Source organism: Bubalus kerabau, unplaced genomic scaffold, assembly GCF_029407905.1.
Source record: "Bubalus kerabau isolate K-KA32 ecotype Philippines breed swamp buffalo unplaced genomic scaffold, PCC_UOA_SB_1v2 scaffold_40, whole genome shotgun sequence".
Taxonomy (NCBI): Eukaryota; Metazoa; Chordata; class Mammalia; order Artiodactyla; family Bovidae; genus Bubalus; species Bubalus kerabau.
In genome coordinates, this window is record NW_026577894.1 from 3,244,455 (window position 1) to 3,265,806 (window position 21,352).

The following is a 21,352-nucleotide window of genomic DNA, read 5'->3' on the forward strand; positions in this document are numbered from 1 at the left end:
TTCAAAGATACCAACAAAGGACACCTTCTGTTTCTTCAATCATCTTTCCACTTAGTAGCACACGAGCTCTTTTCTTTGTATTTTGCCTAGGGAATTCGCAATGTGCTGGTTCAGATGGCAAGGCATCAGCCCGCAGGAGACTCGGGTTTGATCCCTGGGTCGGGAAGATCCCCTGGAGAAGGTAATGGCAACCCACTCCAGTATTCTCGCCTGGGAAATGCCACGGACAGAGGAGCCTGATGGGCCGCACTCCATGGGTCCTACAAGAGTTGGGCTCAACCCAGCAACTACGAACAGAAGTATTTCCAAAGACCACACTCGTGTGTGTGTGTGTGTGTGTGTGTGTGTCTGTCTGTCTGTCTGTCTGTCTGTGTGCCTGCCTGTGGTTCGTCTGCTCTCTCAGGAAGTTCGGGTGCTTGGCGGGCGGCGTGGGGACAAGGGGGGCGCCTCGGTAGGGCAAAGGGGCGGGGCTGAGGCGCTCCGGTCGACCGCGCCTCCGTGGCTCCCGGTGGGTTTGGGCAGCGGGCAGGTGCCGGGCAAGTTGGGCGCTCAAGATTCGCTGCGCCTAGGCCCGCAGGAGGTTCAGAGGCCCCCGGGCCGCGGGGATCGGGAGGCGGCGGGCCCCGAAGACCGACACCTCCGGGGTCGCGCGGCCCTGAGCAGCGAAGGGGATGGGGGGGGGGGAGGCCCCGCTCAGCCAGCGCGGCCGGGTCTGGAGTGGCCGGGGGTGGGAGGGCGCCGAGACCTCCGCACCCCTCAGCCCACCCCCCAGGCCCCGCGCGCACGCACGCACGCCCTCCCGGTCACTGGGGGGTCCTGGAAGCCCATCGGGCCCCCGGGCCCGGCCAGGCGGTTGCTGGTCTGGTGTTGGCGGTGTTCGGGGGCCGGGCCGGCGTCAGCAGGCTGGAGTGCGGTCGCGGGTCGTGCGGCTCAAGTACAGCACGGCCCCCCGAGGAGAGGGGCGGCCCGTTGGCCCGACCTGCAGGTCAGAGCGAAAGGGAGGCGAAGCGCAAGGCTCTTAGGGCGCCCCGCGGCGGCCGCGTCCGTCTCCGGCCCTACCGGCCTGAAGGCGCCCGATCTCGTCTGATCTCGGAAGCTAAGCAGGGTCGGGCCTGTTTAGTATCTTGGATGGGAGACCACCTGGGAATTCCGGGTGCTGGAGGCTTTTTTGCCTACCAGAAGAGGTCCTTTAGCCCCCGCCCCGCGTCCCAATTCTTGGACCCACACCCCCCTCGCCCCCCCGCCACCCCCGCAGCCCCAGCCCCTCCCGGGGCGGGGGGAGTGAGTGGGTGGCCGGGGCCCCGACTCCCGCTGCAGACCTGGGTTGCCTCCCCGCGGCCCGCGAGCCCCTCCGCATTCGCATTCGGCTTTCAGGAAACCAGACGACCGGCCCGGCCGTCCCGTCTCCCTCTGGGGCTCCTTTGGCTTGCCTCAGGCAATCCCGGGGCTTGCACCGACTCCAGCCAGAGCCCCAGCCCCCGCCCCACCCCCAGCCTCGCAGGCGATCGCGCATGCGCATGCGAGCGCGCGCACAGATCGATGTGCCCAAACGGGGCATCTGGCTTGTTGGCTTGTACTGGGGGTGGATCTATGCCTGGGAGTGGGACTGCTGAACCATAGGCTACTTCTACTTTTAGTTCCTTCGCGAACCTCCATACTCTTTTCCATCCCGGCTGTACCAACTCCCATTCCTACTCAGCGTGGAGGAGAGTTCCCTTTGCTCCACAGCTTCTCCAGCATCTGCTATGGACAGACATTGCAATGAGGCCCAATCGGACTCGGGCGAAGTGGTCCCTCCTTGGCGTTTGGAGTTGAGTCTCTCCAATCATTAGTGACGTGGAGCAAGATGACCGTTTGGAAATGCAGATGCAATTCTGTCACCATCCTGCTCCAACGGCTCTTGTATTTTCCCATCATATTGAAGATACGACCAATTCCCTTCATGCCTGCTCCTCACGTTCTTCTCGGATGTCTTTTCCCTGGAATGCCCTCTGCACTCTTTGGCTTCCATCCCATAGGGCATTTTCATTTCTTGAACGTCCTAAGGTTCCCTGGTCACGTAGACTTCCAGGATGCTGTTTTCCCTGCCTGAAATTCTTCCTGCATCTCAACCCTGGTTTACGTAGGTTCAACCTATGGACCTCAACGCAATGGTTACTCTGAAAAGCCTTCCCTGACACCCAGGTTTTGGTGAGGGTAGAGGCCCCTCGACAAGTTCTCAAAGGATCTGCCTGTGATGTATCATTAGATTCGTCTCAGTGAAAGCAGGAACTCTGTGTCTGCTTCTCTCCGCCTTCTAGATCCAGAAACTTATTACATGCCTCCCAGCTCATCGTAGGTGCTCAGGATTTACTTAGTGTGTGAAAGACAGAAAAGTTCTTGGACGCCTCAAGGTGTCACTTGGCTCGGCACTTTTGATCTCTTTGTATATTTGGCGATTCCATTCTTTCCTTTCCTGGGTTCATGTGTACGCTATATTCAAGGCACAATCTAAGGCATTAAGACATATCCATCAGTATGGGTTCTTGCTTTCAAGGAACTCGTACAGCAGATTTCTACAGTTTAGGGCTTTTCAAATGCTCTAGAAGAATGTGAACGTTCAGTGTGATCCATTTTCATTTGCAAGAAAGATCGTTTGACTTCCATAGCAAAGGTGGAGACCTTCCGACGTGTAGTCCAATACTTAGACCTTGACCATGTCAGGCAAGTCTTGTGGTTCCTTCTGGAGGTGTGTGGCTCTTGCAGAAACGTGAAGATCTTCCATCGTCCTCGGACTTTGGTGTCATTTGCAATCATCAAGAAAGCTTCCAGGTATAGGTTCCAGACCACCACCGCACACACTCAGTAGCCAACGGAGTGGATTCCAGGAATCTGCGTTGTTAACCAGCATCACCGTTGATATTGTTGCTGCACGCTCTATGCAGTGGCCAGGGCCTGGATTGTCCACTGGGTCTCATGTGGAATGGAAAGAAGGGCTTCCCCCCCACCCCACCCCACCCCCCACTGTTGACAGCCTTGTGACTAGAAACGGGCCCCGAAACAAGAATCAGACAAACCAGATAAGCCCAGATGGTAGTCCATGAGATGAAGGAACTAAGCAGCTGGTTGGGATGGCGCCAAGGGGAAAGGTTGCTCTTTTTGTCTCCCGCTCTACTTCTTTCTTCCTGGACGCCTTAGGGGTTCATCATGGAGATTTGAAATAAAGTTCACCAAAGTCATATGTGTTGAATCAAGATTTTGCGTTTCACCATCTCTCAAAAACGAAGAGTGCTTAACCTGCACAGGTTTCTTTCAAAAAAGTCAACTGCTTTTCAGTTCTGGGGTTTCTCTCTTGCCTTGTTCAAGTAGCCTTAAGAGTAAAAATGAACGAAAACTAAAGAAAGATTCAAAGATACCAACAAAGGACACCTTCTGTTTCTTCAATCATCTTTCCACTTAGTAGCACACGAGCTCTTTTCTTTGTATTTTGCCTAGGGAATTCGCAATGTGCTGGTTCAGATGGCAAGGCATCAGCCCGCAGGAGACTCGGGTTTGATCCCTGGGTCGGGAAGATCCCCTGGAGAAGGTAATGGCAACCCACTCCAGTATTCTCGCCTGGGAAATGCCACGGACAGAGGAGCCTGATGGGCCGCACTCCATGGGTCCTACAAGAGTTGGGCTCAACCCAGCAACTACGAACAGAAGTATTTCCAAAGACCACACTCGTGTGTGTGTGTGTGTGTGTGTGTGTGTCTGTCTGTCTGTCTGTCTGTCTGTGTGCCTGCCTGTGGTTCGTCTGCTCTCTCAGGAAGTTCGGGTGCTTGGCGGGCGGCGTGGGGACAAGGGGGGCGCCTCGGTAGGGCAAAGGGGCGGGGCTGAGGCGCTCCGGTCGACCGCGCCTCCGTGGCTCCCGGTGGGTTTGGGCAGCGGGCAGGTGCCGGGCAAGTTGGGCGCTCAAGATTCGCTGCGCCTAGGCCCGCAGGAGGTTCAGAGGCCCCCGGGCCGCGGGGATCGGGAGGCGGCGGGCCCCGAAGACCGACACCTCCGGGGTCGCGCGGCCCTGAGCAGCGAAGGGGATGGGGGGGGGGGAGGCCCCGCTCAGCCAGCGCGGCCGGGTCTGGAGTGGCCGGGGGTGGGAGGGCGCCGAGACCTCCGCACCCCTCAGCCCACCCCCCAGGCCCCGCGCGCACGCACGCACGCCCTCCCGGTCACTGGGGGGTCCTGGAAGCCCATCGGGCCCCCGGGCCCGGCCAGGCGGTTGCTGGTCTGGTGTTGGCGGTGTTCGGGGGCCGGGCCGGCGTCAGCAGGCTGGAGTGCGGTCGCGGGTCGTGCGGCTCAAGTACAGCACGGCCCCCCGAGGAGAGGGGCGGCCCGTTGGCCCGACCTGCAGGTCAGAGCGAAAGGGAGGCGAAGCGCAAGGCTCTTAGGGCGCCCCGCGGCGGCCGCGTCCGTCTCCGGCCCTACCGGCCTGAAGGCGCCCGATCTCGTCTGATCTCGGAAGCTAAGCAGGGTCGGGCCTGTTTAGTATCTTGGATGGGAGACCACCTGGGAATTCCGGGTGCTGGAGGCTTTTTTGCCTACCAGAAGAGGTCCTTTAGCCCCCGCCCCGCGTCCCAATTCTTGGACCCACACCCCCCTCGCCCCCCCGCCACCCCCGCAGCCCCAGCCCCTCCCGGGGCGGGGGGAGTGAGTGGGTGGCCGGGGCCCCGACTCCCGCTGCAGACCTGGGTTGCCTCCCCGCGGCCCGCGAGCCCCTCCGCATTCGCATTCGGCTTTCAGGAAACCAGACGACCGGCCGTCCCGTCTCCCTCTGGGGCTCCTTTGGCTTGCCTCAGGCAATCCCGGGGCTTGCACCGACTCCAGCCAGAGCCCCAGCCCCCGCCCCACCCCCAGCCTCGCAGGCGATCGCGCATGCGCATGCGAGCGCGCGCACAGATCGATGTGCCCAAACGGGGCATCTGGCTTGTTGGCTTGTACTGGGGGTGGATCTATGCCTGGGAGTGGGACTGCTGAACCATAGGCTACTTCTACTTTTAGTTCCTTCGCGAACCTCCATACTCTTTTCCATCCCGGCTGTACCAACTCCCATTCCTACTCAGCGTGGAGGAGAGTTCCCTTTGCTCCACAGCTTCTCCAGCATCTGCTATGGACAGACATTGCAATGAGGCCCAATCGGACTCGGGCGAAGTGGTCCCTCCTTGGCGTTTGGAGTTGAGTCTCTCCAATCATTAGTGACGTGGAGCAAGATGACCGTTTGGAAATGCAGATGCAATTCTGTCACCATCCTGCTCCAACGGCTCTTGTATTTTCCCATCATATTGAAGATACGACCAATTCCCTTCATGCCTGCTCCTCACGTTCTTCTCGGATGTCTTTTCCCTGGAATGCCCTCTGCACTCTTTGGCTTCCATCCCATAGGGCATTTTCATTTCTTGAACGTCCTAAGGTTCCCTGGTCACGTAGACTTCCAGGATGCTGTTTTCCCTGCCTGAAATTCTTCCTGCATCTCAACCCTGGTTTACGTAGGTTCAACCTATGGACCTCAACGCAATGGTTACTCTGAAAAGCCTTCCCTGACACCCAGGTTTTGGTGAGGGTAGAGGCCCCTCGACAAGTTCTCAAAGGATCTGCCTGTGATGTATCATTAGATTCGTCTCAGTGAAAGCAGGAACTCTGTGTCTGCTTCTCTCCGCCTTCTAGATCCAGAAACTTATTACATGCCTCCCAGCTCATCGTAGGTGCTCAGGATTTACTTAGTGTGTGAAAGACAGAAAAGTTCTTGGACGCCTCAAGGTGTCACTTGGCTCGGCACTTTTGATCTCTTTGTATATTTGGCGATTCCATTCTTTCCTTTCCTGGGTTCATGTGTACGCTATATTCAAGGCACAATCTAAGGCATTAAGACATATCCATCAGTATGGGTTCTTGCTTTCAAGGAACTCGTACAGCAGATTTCTACAGTTTAGGGCTTTTCAAATGCTCTAGAAGAATGTGAACGTTCAGTGTGATCCATTTTCATTTCCAAGAAAGATCGTTTGACTTCCATAGCAAAGGTGGAGACCTTCCGACGTGTAGTCCAATACTTAGACCTTGACCATGTCAGGCAAGTCTTGTGGTTCCTTCTGGAGGTGTGTGGCTCTTGCAGAAACGTGAAGATCTTCCATCGTCCTCGGACTTTGGTGTCATTTGCAATCATCAAGAAAGCTTCCAGGTATAGGTTCCAGACCACCACCGCACACACTCAGTAGCCAACGGAGTGGATTCCAGGAATCTGCGTTGTTAACCAGCATCACCGTTGATATTGTTGCTGCACGCTCTATGCAGTGGCCAGGGCCTGGATTGTCCACTGGGTCTCATGTGGAATGGAAAGAAGGGCTTCCCCCCCACCCCACCCCACCCCCCACTGTTGACAGCCTTGTGACTAGAAACGGGCCCCGAAACAAGAATCAGACAAACCAGATAAGCCCAGATGGTAGTCCATGAGATGAAGGAACTAAGCAGCTGGTTGGGATGGCGCCAAGGGGAAAGGTTGCTCTTTTTGTCTCCCGCTCTACTTCTTTCTTCCTGGACGCCTTAGGGGTTCATCATGGAGATTTGAAATAAAGTTCACCAAAGTCATATGTGTTGAATCAAGATTTTGCGTTTCACCATCTCTCAAAAACGAAGAGTGCTTAACCTGCACAGGTTTCTTTCAAAAAAGTCAACTGCTTTTCAGTTCTGGGGTTTCTCTCTTGCCTTGTTCAAGTAGCCTTAAGAGTAAAAATGAACGAAAACTAAAGAAAGATTCAAAGATACCAACAAAGGACACCTTCTGTTTCTTCAATCATCTTTCCACTTAGTAGCACACGAGCTCTTTTCTTTGTATTTTGCCTAGGGAATTCGCAATGTGCTGGTTCAGATGGCAAGGCATCAGCCCGCAGGAGACTCGGGTTTGATCCCTGGGTCGGGAAGATCCCCTGGAGAAGGTAATGGCAACCCACTCCAGTATTCTCGCCTGGGAAATGCCACGGACAGAGGAGCCTGATGGGCCGCACTCCATGGGTCCTACAAGAGTTGGGCTCAACCCAGCAACTACGAACAGAAGTATTTCCAAAGACCACACTCGTGTGTGTGTGTGTGTGTGTGTGTGTGTCTGTCTGTCTGTCTGTCTGTCTGTGTGCCTGCCTGTGGTTCGTCTGCTCTCTCAGGAAGTTCGGGTGCTTGGCGGGCGGCGTGGGGACAAGGGGGGCGCCTCGGTAGGGCAAAGGGGCGGGGCTGAGGCGCTCCGGTCGACCGCGCCTCCGTGGCTCCCGGTGGGTTTGGGCAGCGGGCAGGTGCCGGGCAAGTTGGGCGCTCAAGATTCGCTGCGCCTAGGCCCGCAGGAGGTTCAGAGGCCCCCGGGCCGCGGGGATCGGGAGGCGGCGGGCCCCGAAGACCGACACCTCCGGGGTCGCGCGGCCCTGAGCAGCGAAGGGGATGGGGGGGGGGGAGGCCCCGCTCAGCCAGCGCGGCCGGGTCTGGAGTGGCCGGGGGTGGGAGGGCGCCGAGACCTCCGCACCCCTCAGCCCACCCCCCAGGCCCCGCGCGCACGCACGCACGCCCTCCCGGTCACTGGGGGGTCCTGGAAGCCCATCGGGCCCCCGGGCCCGGCCAGGCGGTTGCTGGTCTGGTGTTGGCGGTGTTCGGGGGCCGGGCCGGCGTCAGCAGGCTGGAGTGCGGTCGCGGGTCGTGCGGCTCAAGTACAGCACGGCCCCCCGAGGAGAGGGGCGGCCCGTTGGCCCGACCTGCAGGTCAGAGCGAAAGGGAGGCGAAGCGCAAGGCTCTTAGGGCGCCCCGCGGCGGCCGCGTCCGTCTCCGGCCCTACCGGCCTGAAGGCGCCCGATCTCGTCTGATCTCGGAAGCTAAGCAGGGTCGGGCCTGTTTAGTATCTTGGATGGGAGACCACCTGGGAATTCCGGGTGCTGGAGGCTTTTTTGCCTACCAGAAGAGGTCCTTTAGCCCCCGCCCCGCGTCCCAATTCTTGGACCCACACCCCCCTCGCCCCCCCGCCACCCCCGCAGCCCCAGCCCCTCCCGGGGCGGGGGGAGTGAGTGGGTGGCCGGGGCCCCGACTCCCGCTGCAGACCTGGGTTGCCTCCCCGCGGCCCGCGAGCCCCTCCGCATTCGCATTCGGCTTTCAGGAAACCAGACGACCGGCCCGGCCGTCCCGTCTCCCTCTGGGGCTCCTTTGGCTTGCCTCAGGCAATCCCGGGGCTTGCACCGACTCCAGCCAGAGCCCCAGCCCCCGCCCCACCCCCAGCCTCGCAGGCGATCGCGCATGCGCATGCGAGCGCGCGCACAGATCGATGTGCCCAAACGGGGCATCTGGCTTGTTGGCTTGTACTGGGGGTGGATCTATGCCTGGGAGTGGGACTGCTGAACCATAGGCTACTTCTACTTTTAGTTCCTTCGCGAACCTCCATACTCTTTTCCATCCCGGCTGTACCAACTCCCATTCCTACTCAGCGTGGAGGAGAGTTCCCTTTGCTCCACAGCTTCTCCAGCATCTGCTATGGACAGACATTGCAATGAGGCCCAATCGGACTCGGGCGAAGTGGTCCCTCCTTGGCGTTTGGAGTTGAGTCTCTCCAATCATTAGTGACGTGGAGCAAGATGACCGTTTGGAAATGCAGATGCAATTCTGTCACCATCCTGCTCCAACGGCTCTTGTATTTTCCCATCATATTGAAGATACGACCAATTCCCTTCATGCCTGCTCCTCACGTTCTTCTCGGATGTCTTTTCCCTGGAATGCCCTCTGCACTCTTTGGCTTCCATCCCATAGGGCATTTTCATTTCTTGAACGTCCTAAGGTTCCCTGGTCACGTAGACTTCCAGGATGCTGTTTTCCCTGCCTGAAATTCTTCCTGCATCTCAACCCTGGTTTACGTAGGTTCAACCTATGGACCTCAACGCAATGGTTACTCTGAAAAGCCTTCCCTGACACCCAGGTTTTGGTGAGGGTAGAGGCCCCTCGACAAGTTCTCAAAGGATCTGCCTGTGATGTATCATTAGATTCGTCTCAGTGAAAGCAGGAACTCTGTGTCTGCTTCTCTCCGCCTTCTAGATCCAGAAACTTATTACATGCCTCCCAGCTCATCGTAGGTGCTCAGGATTTACTTAGTGTGTGAAAGACAGAAAAGTTCTTGGACGCCTCAAGGTGTCACTTGGCTCGGCACTTTTGATCTCTTTGTATACTTGGCGATTCCATTCTTTCCTTTCCTGGGTTCATGTGTACGCTATATTCAAGGCACAATCTAAGGCATTAAGACATATCCATCAGTATGGGTTCTTGCTTTCAAGGAACTCGTACAGCAGATTTCTACAGTTTAGGGCTTTTCAAATGCTCTAGAAGAATGTGAACGTTCAGTGTGATCCATTTTCATTTCCAAGAAAGATCGTTTGACTTCCATAGCAAAGGTGGAGACCTTCCGACGTGTAGTCCAATACTTAGACCTTGACCATGTCAGGCAAGTCTTGTGGTTCCTTCTGGAGGTGTGTGGCTCTTGCAGAAACGTGAAGATCTTCCATCGTCCTCGGACTTTGGTGTCATTTGCAATCATCAAGAAAGCTTCCAGGTATAGGTTCCAGACCACCACCGCACACACTCAGTAGCCAACGGAGTGGATTCCAGGAATCTGCGTTGTTAACCAGCATCACCGTTGATATTGTTGCTGCACGCTCTATGCAGTGGCCAGGGCCTGGATTGTCCACTGGGTCTCATGTGGAATGGAAAGAAGGGCTTCCCCCCCACCCCACCCCACCCCCCACTGTTGACAGCCTTGTGACTAGAAACGGGCCCCGAAACAAGAATCAGACAAACCAGATAAGCCCAGATGGTAGTCCATGAGATGAAGGAACTAAGCAGCTGGTTGGGATGGCGCCAAGGGGAAAGGTTGCTCTTTTTGTCTCCCGCTCTACTTCTTTCTTCCTGGACGCCTTAGGGGTTCATCATGGAGATTTGAAATAAAGTTCACCAAAGTCATATGTGTTGAATCAAGATTTTGAGTTTCACCATCTCTCAAAAACGAAGAGTGCTTAACCTGCACAGGTTTCTTTCAAAAAAGTCAACTGCTTTTCAGTTCTGGGGTTTCTCTCTTGCCTTGTTCAAGTAGCCTTAAGAGTAAAAATCAACGAAAACGAAAGAAAGATTCAAAGATACCAACAAAGGACACCTTCTGTTTCTTCAATCATCTTTCCACTTGGTAGCACACGAGCTCTTTTCTTTGTATTTTGCCTAGGGAATTCGCAATGTGCTGGTTCAGATGGCAAGGCATCCGCCCGCAGGAGACTCGGGTTTGATCCCTGGGTCGGGAAGATCCCCTGGAGAAGGAAATGGCAACCCACTCCAGTATTCTCGCCTGGGAAATGCCACGGACAGAGGAGCCTGATGGGCCGCACTCCATGGGTCCTACAAGAGTTGGGCTCAACCCAGCAACTACGAACAGAAGTATTTCCAAAGACCACACTCGTGTGTGTGTGTGTGTGTGTGTGTGTGTGTCTGTCTGTCTGTCTGTCTGTGTGCCTGCCTGTGGTTCGTCTGCTCTCTCAGGAAGGTCGGGTGCTTGGCGGGCGGCGTGGGGACAAGGGGGGCGCCTCGGTAGGGCAAAGGGGCGGGGCTGAGGCGCTCCGGTCGACCGCGCCTCCGTGGCTCCCGGTGGGTTTGGGCAGCGGGCAGGTGCCGGGCAAGTTGGGCGCTCAAGATTCGCTGCGCCTAGGCCCGCAGGAGGTTCAGAGGCCCCCGGGCCGCGGGGATCGGGAGGCGGCGGGCCCCGAAGACCGACACCTCCGGGGTCGCGCGGCCCTGAGCAGCGAAGGGGATGGGGGGGGGGGGAGGCCCCGCTCAGCCAGCGCGGCCGGGTCTGGAGTGGCCGGGGGTGGGAGGGCGCCGAGACCTCCGCACCCCTCAGCCCACCCCCCAGGCCCCGCGCGCACGCACGCACGCCCTCCCGGTCACTGGGGGGTCCTGGAAGCCCATCGGGCCCCCGGGCCCGGCCAGGCGGTTGCTGGTCTGGTGTTGGCGGTGTTCGGGGGCCGGGCCGGCGTCAGCAGGCTGGAGTGCGGTCGCGGGTCGTGCGGCTCAAGTACAGCACGGCCCCCCGAGGAGAGGGGCGGCCCGTTGGCCCGACCTGCAGGTCAGAGCGAAAGGGAGGCGAAGCGCAAGGCTCTTAGGGCGCCCCGCGGCGGCCGCGTCCGTCTCCGGCCCTACCGGCCTGAAGGCGCCCGATCTCGTCTGATCTCGGAAGCTAAGCAGGGTCGGGCCTGTTTAGTATCTTGGATGGGAGACCACCTGGGAATTCCGGGTGCTGGAGGCTTTTTTGCCTACCAGAAGAGGTCCTTTAGCCCCCGCCCCGCGTCCCAATTCTTGGACCCACACCCCCCTCGCCCCCCCGCCACCCCCGCAGCCCCAGCCCCTCCCGGGGCGGGGGGAGTGAGTGGGTGGCCGGGGCCCCGACTCCCGCTGCAGACCTGGGTTGCCTCCCCGCGGCCCGCGAGCCCCTCCGCATTCGCATTCGGCTTTCAGGAAACCAGACGACCGGCCCGGCCGTCCCGTCTCCCTCTGGGGCTCCTTTGGCTTGCCTCAGGCAATCCCGGGGCTTGCACCGACTCCAGCCAGAGCCCCAGCCCCCGCCCCACCCCCAGCCTCGCAGGCGATCGCGCATGCGCATGCGAGCGCGCGCACAGATCGATGTGCCCAAACGGGGCATCTGGCTTGTTGGCTTGTACTGGGGGTGGATCTATGCCTGGGAGTGGGACTGCTGAACCATAGGCTACTTCTACTTTTAGTTCCTTCGCGAACCTCCATACTCTTTTCCATCCCGGCTGTACCAACTCCCATTCCTACTCAGCGTGGAGGAGAGTTCCCTTTGCTCCACAGCTTCTCCAGCATCTGCTATGGACAGACATTGCAATGAGGCCCAATCGGACTCGGGCGAAGTGGTCCCTCCTTGGCGTTTGGAGTTGAGTCTCTCCAATCATTAGTGACGTGGAGCAAGATGACCGTTTGGAAATGCAGATGCAATTCTGTCACCATCCTGCTCCAACGGCTCTTGTATTTTCCCATCATATTGAAGATACGACCAATTCCCTTCATGCCTGCTCCTCACGTTCTTCTCGGATGTCTTTTCCCTGGAATGCCCTCTGCACTCTTTGGCTTCCATCCCATAGGGCATTTTCATTTCTTGAACGTCCTAAGGTTCCCTGGTCACGTAGACTTCCAGGATGCTGTTTTCCCTGCCTGAAATTCTTCCTGCATCTCAACCCTGGTTTACGTAGGTTCAACCTATGGACCTCAACGCAATGGTTACTCTGAAAAGCCTTCCCTGACACCCAGGTTTTGGTGAGGGTAGAGGCCCCTCGACAAGTTCTCAAAGGATCTGCCTGTGATGTATCATTAGATTCGTCTCAGTGAAAGCAGGAACTCTGTGTCTGCTTCTCTCCGCCTTCTAGATCCAGAAACTTATTACATGCCTCCCAGCTCATCGTAGGTGCTCAGGATTTACTTAGTGTGTGAAAGACAGAAAAGTTCTTGGACGCCTCAAGGTGTCACTTGGCTCGGCACTTTTGATCTCTTTGTATACTTGGCGATTCCATTCTTTCCTTTCCTGGGTTCATGTGTACGCTATATTCAAGGCACAATCTAAGGCATTAAGACATATCCATCAGTATGGGTTCTTGCTTTCAAGGAACTCGTACAGCAGATTTCTACAGTTTAGGGCTTTTCAAATGCTCTAGAAGAATGTGAACGTTCAGTGTGATCCATTTTCATTTCCAAGAAAGATCGTTTGACTTCCATAGCAAAGGTGGAGACCTTCCGACGTGTAGTCCAATACTTAGACCTTGACCATGTCAGGCAAGTCTTGTGGTTCCTTCTGGAGGTGTGTGGCTCTTGCAGAAACGTGAAGATCTTCCATCGTCCTCGGACTTTGGTGTCATTTGCAATCATCAAGAAAGCTTCCAGGTATAGGTTCCAGACCACCACCGCACACACTCAGTAGCCAACGGAGTGGATTCCAGGAATCTGCGTTGTTAACCAGCATCACCGTTGATATTGTTGCTGCACGCTCTATGCAGTGGCCAGGGCCTGGATTGTCCACTGGGTCTCATGTGGAATGGAAAGAAGGGCTTCCCCCCCACCCCACCCCACCCCCCACTGTTGACAGCCTTGTGACTAGAAACGGGCCCCGAAACAAGAATCAGACAAACCAGATAAGCCCAGATGGTAGTCCATGAGATGAAGGAACTAAGCAGCTGGTTGGGATGGCGCCAAGGGGAAAGGTTGCTCTTTTTGTCTCCCGCTCTACTTCTTTCTTCCTGGACGCCTTAGGGGTTCATCATGGAGATTTGAAATAAAGTTCACCAAAGTCATATGTGTTGAATCAAGATTTTGAGTTTCACCATCTCTCAAAAACGAAGAGTGCTTAACCTGCACAGGTTTCTTTCAAAAAAGTCAACTGCTTTTCAGTTCTGGGGTTTCTCTCTTGCCTTGTTCAAGTAGCCTTAAGAGTAAAAATCAACGAAAACGAAAGAAAGATTCAAAGATACCAACAAAGGACACCTTCTGTTTCTTCAATCATCTTTCCACTTGGTAGCACACGAGCTCTTTTCTTTGTATTTTGCCTAGGGAATTCGCAATGTGCTGGTTCAGATGGCAAGGCATCCGCCCGCAGGAGACTCGGGTTTGATCCCTGGGTCGGGAAGATCCCCTGGAGAAGGAAATGGCAACCCACTCCAGTATTCTCGCCTGGGAAATGCCACGGACAGAGGAGCCTGATGGGCCGCACTCCATGGGTCCTACAAGAGTTGGGCTCAACCCAGCAACTACGAACAGAAGTATTTCCAAAGACCACACTCGTGTGTGTGTGTGTGTGTGTGTGTGTGTGTCTGTCTGTCTGTCTGTCTGTCTGTGTGCCTGCCTGTGGTTCGTCTGCTCTCTCAGGAAGGTCGGGTGCTTGGCGGGCGGCGTGGGGACAAGGGGGGCGCCTCGGTAGGGCAAAGGGGCGGGGCTGAGGCGCTCCGGTCGACCGCGCCTCCGTGGCTCCCGGTGGGTTTGGGCAGCGGGCAGGTGCCGGGCAAGTTGGGCGCTCAAGATTCGCTGCGCCTAGGCCCGCAGGAGGTTCAGAGGCCCCCGGGCCGCGGGGATCGGGAGGCGGCGGGCCCCGAAGACCGACACCTCCGGGGTCGCGCGGCCCTGAGCAGCGAAGGGGATGGGGGGGGGGGGAGGCCCCGCTCAGCCAGCGCGGCCGGGTCTGGAGTGGCCGGGGGTGGGAGGGCGCCGAGACCTCCGCACCCCTCAGCCCACCCCCCAGGCCCCGCGCGCACGCACGCACGCCCTCCCGGTCACTGGGGGGTCCTGGAAGCCCATCGGGCCCCCGGGCCCGGCCAGGCGGTTGCTGGTCTGGTGTTGGCGGTGTTCGGGGGCCGGGCCGGCGTCAGCAGGCTGGAGTGCGGTCGCGGGTCGTGCGGCTCAAGTACAGCACGGCCCCCCGAGGAGAGGGGCGGCCCGTTGGCCCGACCTGCAGGTCAGAGCGAAAGGGAGGCGAAGCGCAAGGCTCTTAGGGCGCCCCGCGGCGGCCGCGTCCGTCTCCGGCCCTACCGGCCTGAAGGCGCCCGATCTCGTCTGATCTCGGAAGCTAAGCAGGGTCGGGCCTGTTTAGTATCTTGGATGGGAGACCACCTGGGAATTCCGGGTGCTGGAGGCTTTTTTGCCTACCAGAAGAGGTCCTTTAGCCCCCGCCCCGCGTCCCAATTCTTGGACCCACACCCCCCTCGCCCCCCCGCCACCCCCGCAGCCCCAGCCCCTCCCGGGGCGGGGGGAGTGAGTGGGTGGCCGGGGCCCCGACTCCCGCTGCAGACCTGGGTTGCCTCCCCGCGGCCCGCGAGCCCCTCCGCATTCGCATTCGGCTTTCAGGAAACCAGACGACCGGCCCGGCCGTCCCGTCTCCCTCTGGGGCTCCTTTGGCTTGCCTCAGGCAATCCCGGGGCTTGCACCGACTCCAGCCAGAGCCCCAGCCCCCGCCCCACCCCCAGCCTCGCAGGCGATCGCGCATGCGCATGCGAGCGCGCGCACAGATCGATGTGCCCAAACGGGGCATCTGGCTTGTTGGCTTGTACTGGGGGTGGATCTATGCCTGGGAGTGGGACTGCTGAACCATAGGCTACTTCTACTTTTAGTTCCTTCGCGAACCTCCATACTCTTTTCCATCCCGGCTGTACCAACTCCCATTCCTACTCAGCGTGGAGGAGAGTTCCCTTTGCTCCACAGCTTCTCCAGCATCTGCTATGGACAGACATTGCAATGAGGCCCAATCGGACTCGGGCGAAGTGGTCCCTCCTTGGCGTTTGGAGTTGAGTCTCTCCAATCATTAGTGACGTGGAGCAAGATGACCGTTTGGAAATGCAGATGCAATTCTGTCACCATCCTGCTCCAACGGCTCTTGTATTTTCCCATCATATTGAAGATACGACCAATTCCCTTCATGCCTGCTCCTCACGTTCTTCTCGGATGTCTTTTCCCTGGAATGCCCTCTGCACTCTTTGGCTTCCATCCCATAGGGCATTTTCATTTCTTGAACGTCCTAAGGTTCCCTGGTCACGTAGACTTCCAGGATGCTGTTTTCCCTGCCTGAAATTCTTCCTGCATCTCAACCCTGGTTTACGTAGGTTCAACCTATGGACCTCAACGCAATGGTTACTCTGAAAAGCCTTCCCTGACACCCAGGTTTTGGTGAGGGTAGAGGCCCCTCGACAAGTTCTCAAAGGATCTGCCTGTGATGTATCATTAGATTCGTCTCAGTGAAAGCAGGAACTCTGTGTCTGCTTCTCTCCGCCTTCTAGATCCAGAAACTTATTACATGCCTCCCAGCTCATCGTAGGTGCTCAGGATTTACTTAGTGTGTGAAAGACAGAAAAGTTCTTGGACGCCTCAAGGTGTCACTTGGCTCGGCACTTTTGATCTCTTTGTATACTTGGCGATTCCATTCTTTCCTTTCCTGGGTTCATGTGTACGCTATATTCAAGGCACAATCTAAGGCATTAAGACATATCCATCAGTATGGGTTCTTGCTTTCAAGGAACTCGTACAGCAGATTTCTACAGTTTAGGGCTTTTCAAATGCTCTAGAAGAATGTGAACGTTCAGTGTGATCCATTTTCATTTCCAAGAAAGATCGTTTGACTTCCATAGCAAAGGTGGAGACCTTCCGACGTGTAGTCCAATACTTAGACCTTGACCATGTCAGGCAAGTCTTGTGGTTCCTTCTGGAGGTGTGTGGCTCTTGCAGAAACGTGAAGATCTTCCATCGTCCTCGGACTTTGGTGTCATTTGCAATCATCAAGAAAGCTTCCAGGTATAGGTTCCAGACCACCACCGCACACACTCAGTAGCCAACGGAGTGGATTCCAGGAATCTGCGTTGTTAACCAGCATCACCGTTGATATTGTTGCTGCACGCTCTATGCAGTGGCCAGGGCCTGGATTGTCCACTGGGTCTCATGTGGAATGGAAAGAAGGGCTTCCCCCCCACCCCACCCCACCCCCCACTGTTGACAGCCTTGTGACTAGAAACGGGCCCCGAAACAAGAATCAGACAAACCAGATAAGCCCAGATGGTAGTCCATGAGATGAAGGAACTAAGCAGCTGGTTGGGATGGCGCCAAGGGGAAAGGTTGCTCTTTTTGTCTCCCGCTCTACTTCTTTCTTCCTGGACGCCTTAGGGGTTCATCATGGAGATTTGAAATAAAGTTCACCAAAGTCATATGTGTTGAATCAAGATTTTGAGTTTCACCATCTCTCAAAAACGAAGAGTGCTTAACCTGCACAGGTTTCTTTCAAAAAAGTCAACTGCTTTTCAGTTCTGGGGTTTCTCTCTTGCCTTGTTCAAGTAGCCTTAAGAGTAAAAATCAACGAAAACGAAAGAAAGATTCAAAGATACCAACAAAGGACACCTTCTGTTTCTTCAATCATCTTTCCACTTGGTAGCACACGAGCTCTTTTCTTTGTATTTTGCCTAGGGAATTCGCAATGTGCTGGTTCAGATGGCAAGGCATCCGCCCGCAGGAGACTCGGGTTTGATCCCTGGGTCGGGAAGATCCCCTGGAGAAGGAAATGGCAACCCACTCCAGTATTCTCGCCTGGGAAATGCCACGGACAGAGGAGCCTGATGGGCCGCACTCCATGGGTCCTACAAGAGTTGGGCTCAACCCAGCAACTACGAACAGAAGTATTTCCAAAGACCACACTCGTGTGTGTGTGTGTGTGTGTGTGTGTGTGTCTGTCTGTCTGTCTGTCTGTCTGTGTGCCTGCCTGTGGTTCGTCTGCTCTCTCAGGAAGGTCGGGTGCTTGGCGGGCGGCGTGGGGACAAGGGGGGCGCCTCGGTAGGGCAAAGGGGCGGGGCTGAGGCGCTCCGGTCGACCGCGCCTCCGTGGCTCCCGGTGGGTTTGGGCAGCGGGCAGGTGCCGGGCAAGTTGGGCGCTCAAGATTCGCTGCGCCTAGGCCCGCAGGAGGTTCAGAGGCCCCCGGGCCGCGGGGATCGGGAGGCGGCGGGCCCCGAAGACCGACACCTCCGGGGTCGCGCGGCCCTGAGCAGCGAAGGGGATGGGGGGGGGGGGAGGCCCCGCTCAGCCAGCGCGGCCGGGTCTGGAGTGGCCGGGGGTGGGAGGGCGCCGAGACCTCCGCACCCCTCAGCCCACCCCCCAGGCCCCGCGCGCACGCACGCACGCCCTCCCGGTCACTGGGGGGTCCTGGAAGCCCATCGGGCCCCCGGGCCCGGCCAGGCGGTTGCTGGTCTGGTGTTGGCGGTGTTCGGGGGCCGGGCCGGCGTCAGCAGGCTGGAGTGCGGTCGCGGGTCGTGCGGCTCAAGTACAGCACGGCCCCCCGAGGAGAGGGGCGGCCCGTTGGCCCGACCTGCAGGTCAGAGCGAAAGGGAGGCGAAGCGCAAGGCTCTTAGGGCGCCCCGCGGCGGCCGCGTCCGTCTCCGGCCCTACCGGCCTGAAGGCGCCCGATCTCGTCTGATCTCGGAAGCTAAGCAGGGTCGGGCCTGTTTAGTATCTTGGATGGGAGACCACCTGGGAATTCCGGGTGCTGGAGGCTTTTTTGCCTACCAGAAGAGGTCCTTTAGCCCCCGCCCCGCGTCCCAATTCTTGGACCCACACCCCCCTCGCCCCCCCGCCACCCCCGCAGCCCCAGCCCCTCCCGGGGCGGGGGGAGTGAGTGGGTGGCCGGGGCCCCGACTCCCGCTGCAGACCTGGGTTGCCTCCCCGCGGCCCGCGAGCCCCTCCGCATTCGCATTCGGCTTTCAGGAAACCAGACGACCGGCCCGGCCGTCCCGTCTCCCTCTGGGGCTCCTTTGGCTTGCCTCAGGCAATCCCGGGGCTTGCACCGACTCCAGCCAGAGCCCCAGCCCCCGCCCCACCCCCAGCCTCGCAGGCGATCGCGCATGCGCATGCGAGCGCGCGCACAGATCGATGTGCCCAAACGGGGCATCTGGCTTGTTGGCTTGTACTGGGGGTGGATCTATGCCTGGGAGTGGGACTGCTGAACCATAGGCTACTTCTACTTTTAGTTCCTTCGCGAACCTCCATACTCTTTTCCATCCCGGCTGTACCAACTCCCATTCCTACTCAGCGTGGAGGAGAGTTCCCTTTGCTCCACAGCTTCTCCAGCATCTGCTATGGACAGACATTGCAATGAGGCCCAATCGGACTCGGGCGAAGTGGTCCCTCCTTGGCGTTTGGAGTTGAGTCTCTCCAATCATTAGTGACGTGGAGCAAGATGACCGTTTGGAAATGCAGATGCAATTCTGTCACCATCCTGCTCCAACGGCTCTTGTATTTTCCCATCATATTGAAGATACGACCAATTCCCTTCATGCCTGCTCCTCACGTTCTTCTCGGATGTCTTTTCCCTGGAATGCCCTCTGCACTCTTTGGCTTCCATCCCATAGGGCATTTTCATTTCTTGAACGTCCTAAGGTTCCCTGGTCACGTAGACTTCCAGGATGCTGTTTTCCCTGCCTGAAATTCTTCCTGCATCTCAACCCTGGTTTACGTAGGTTCAACCTATGGACCTCAACGCAATGGTTACTCTGAAAAGCCTTCCCTGACACCCAGGTTTTGGTGAGGGTAGAGGCCCCTCGACAAGTTCTCAAAGGATCTGCCTGTGATGTATCATTAGATTCGTCTCAGTGAAAGCAGGAACTCTGTGTCTGCTTCTCTCCGCCTTCTAGATCCAGAAACTTATTACATGCCTCCCAGCTCATCGTAGGTGCTCAGGATTTACTTAGTGTGTGAAAGACAGAAAAGTTCTTGGACGCCTCAAGGTGTCACTTGGCTCGGCACTTTTGATCTCTTTGTATACTTGGCGATTCCATTCTTTCCTTTCCTGGGTTCATGTGTACGCTATATTCAAGGCACAATCTAAGGCATTAAGACATATCCATCAGTATGGGTTCTTGCTTTCAAGGAACTCGTACAGCAGATTTCTACAGTTTAGGGCTTTTCAAATGCTCTAGAAGAATGTGAACGTTCAGTGTGATCCATTTTCATTTCCAAGAAAGATCGTTTGACTTCCATAGCAAAGGTGGAGACCTTCCGACGTGTAGTCCAATACTTAGACCTTGACCATGTCAGGCAAGTCTTGTGGTTCCTTCTGGAGGTGTGTGGCTCTTGCAGAAACGTGAAGATCTTCCATCGTCCTCGGACTTTGGTGTCATTTGCAATCATCAAGAAAGCTTCCAGGTATAGGTTCCAGACCACCACCGCACACACTCAGTAGCCAACGGAGTGGATTCCAGGAATCTGCGTTGTTAACCAGCATCACCGTTGATATTGTTGCTGCACGCTCTATGCAGTGGCCAGGGCCTGGATTGTCCACTGGGTCTCATGTGGAATGGAAAGAAGGGCTTCCCCCCCACCCCACCCCACCCCCCACTGTTGACAGCCTTGTGACTAGAAACGGGCCCCGAAACAAGAATCAGACAAACCAGATAAGCCCAGATGGTAGTCCATGAGATGAAGGAACTAAGCAGCTGGTTGGGATGGCGCCAAGGGGAAAGGTTGCTCTTTTTGTCTCCCGCTCTACTTCTTTCTTCCTGGACGCCTTAGGGGTTCATCATGGAGATTTGAAATAAAGTTCACCAAAGTCATATGTGTTGAATCAAGATTTTGAGTTTCACCATCTCTCAAAAACGAAGAGTGCTTAACCTGCACAGGTTTCTTTCAAAAAAGTCAACTGCTTTTCAGTTCTGGGGTTTCTCTCTTGCCTTGTTCAAGTAGCCTTAAGAGTAAAAATCAACGAAAACGAAAGAAAGATTCAAAGATACCAACAAAGGACACCTTCTGTTTCTTCAATCATCTTTCCACTTGGTAGCACACGAGCTCTTTTCTTTGTATTTTGCCTAGGGAATTCGCAATGTGCTGGTTCAGATGGCAAGGCATCCGCCCGCAGGAGACTCGGGTTTGATCCCTGGGTCGGGAAGATCCCCTGGAGAAGGAAATGGCAACCCACTCCAGTATTCTCGCCTGGGAAATGCCACGGACAGAGGAGCCTGATGGGCCGCACTCCATGGGTCCTACAAGAGTTGGGCTCAACCCAGCAACTACGAACAGAAGTATTTCCAAAGACCACACTCGTGTGTGTGTGTGTGTGTGTGTGTGTGTGTCTGTCTGTCTGTCTGTCTGTCTGTGTGCCTGCCTGTGGTTCGTCTGCTCTCTCAGGAAGGTCGGGTGCTTGGCGGGCGGCGTGGGGACAAGGGGGGCGCCTCGGTAGGGCAAAGGGGCGGGGCTGAGGCGCTCCGGTCGACCGCGCCTCCGTGGCTCCCGGTGGGTTTGGGCAGCGGGCAGGTGCCGGGCAAGTTGGGCGCTCAAGATTCGCTGCGCCTAGGCCCGCAGGAGGTTCAGAGGCCCCCGGGCCGCGGGGATCGGGAGGCGGCGGGCCCCGAAGACCGACACCTCCGGGGTCGCGCGGCCCTGAGCAGCGAAGGGGATGGGGGGGGGGGGAGGCCCCGCTCAGCCAGCGCGGCCGGGTCTGGAGTGGCCGGGGGTGGGAGGGCGCCGAGACCTCCGCACCCCTCAGCCCACCCCCCAGGCCCCGCGCGCACGCACGCACGCCCTCCCGGTCACTGGGGGGTCCTGGAAGCCCATCGGGCCCCCGGGCCCGGCCAGGCGGTTGCTGGTCTGGTGTTGGCGGTGTTCGGGGGCCGGGCCGGCGTCAGCAGGCTGGAGTGCGGTCGCGGGTCGTGCGGCTCAAGTACAGCACGGCCCCCCGAGGAGAGGGGCGGCCCGTTGGCCCGACCTGCAGGTCAGAGCGAAAGGGAGGCGAAGCGCAAGGCTCTTAGGGCGCCCCGCGGCGGCCGCGTCC

General features: G+C 57.3%; 6 pseudogenes; all 6 read left to right on the top strand.

Annotated features, from left to right (window-relative positions):
* Positions 1 to 1,045: 1,045 nt before the first annotated feature.
* On the top strand, positions 1,046 to 1,165 carry LOC129640797 (uncharacterized; annotated as a pseudogene).
* Positions 1,166 to 4,429: 3,264 nt separating this feature from the next.
* LOC129640798 (uncharacterized) lies at positions 4,430 to 4,549 on the top strand (annotated as a pseudogene).
* Positions 4,550 to 7,808: 3,259 nt separating this feature from the next.
* On the top strand, positions 7,809 to 7,928 carry LOC129640799 (uncharacterized; annotated as a pseudogene).
* Positions 7,929 to 11,191: 3,263 nt separating this feature from the next.
* On the top strand, positions 11,192 to 11,311 carry LOC129640800 (uncharacterized; annotated as a pseudogene).
* A 3,267-nt stretch (positions 11,312 to 14,578) lies between these two features.
* On the top strand, positions 14,579 to 14,698 carry LOC129640802 (uncharacterized; annotated as a pseudogene).
* A 3,267-nt stretch (positions 14,699 to 17,965) lies between these two features.
* LOC129640803 (uncharacterized) lies at positions 17,966 to 18,085 on the top strand (annotated as a pseudogene).
* The last annotated feature ends 3,267 nt before the right edge of the window (positions 18,086 to 21,352 follow it).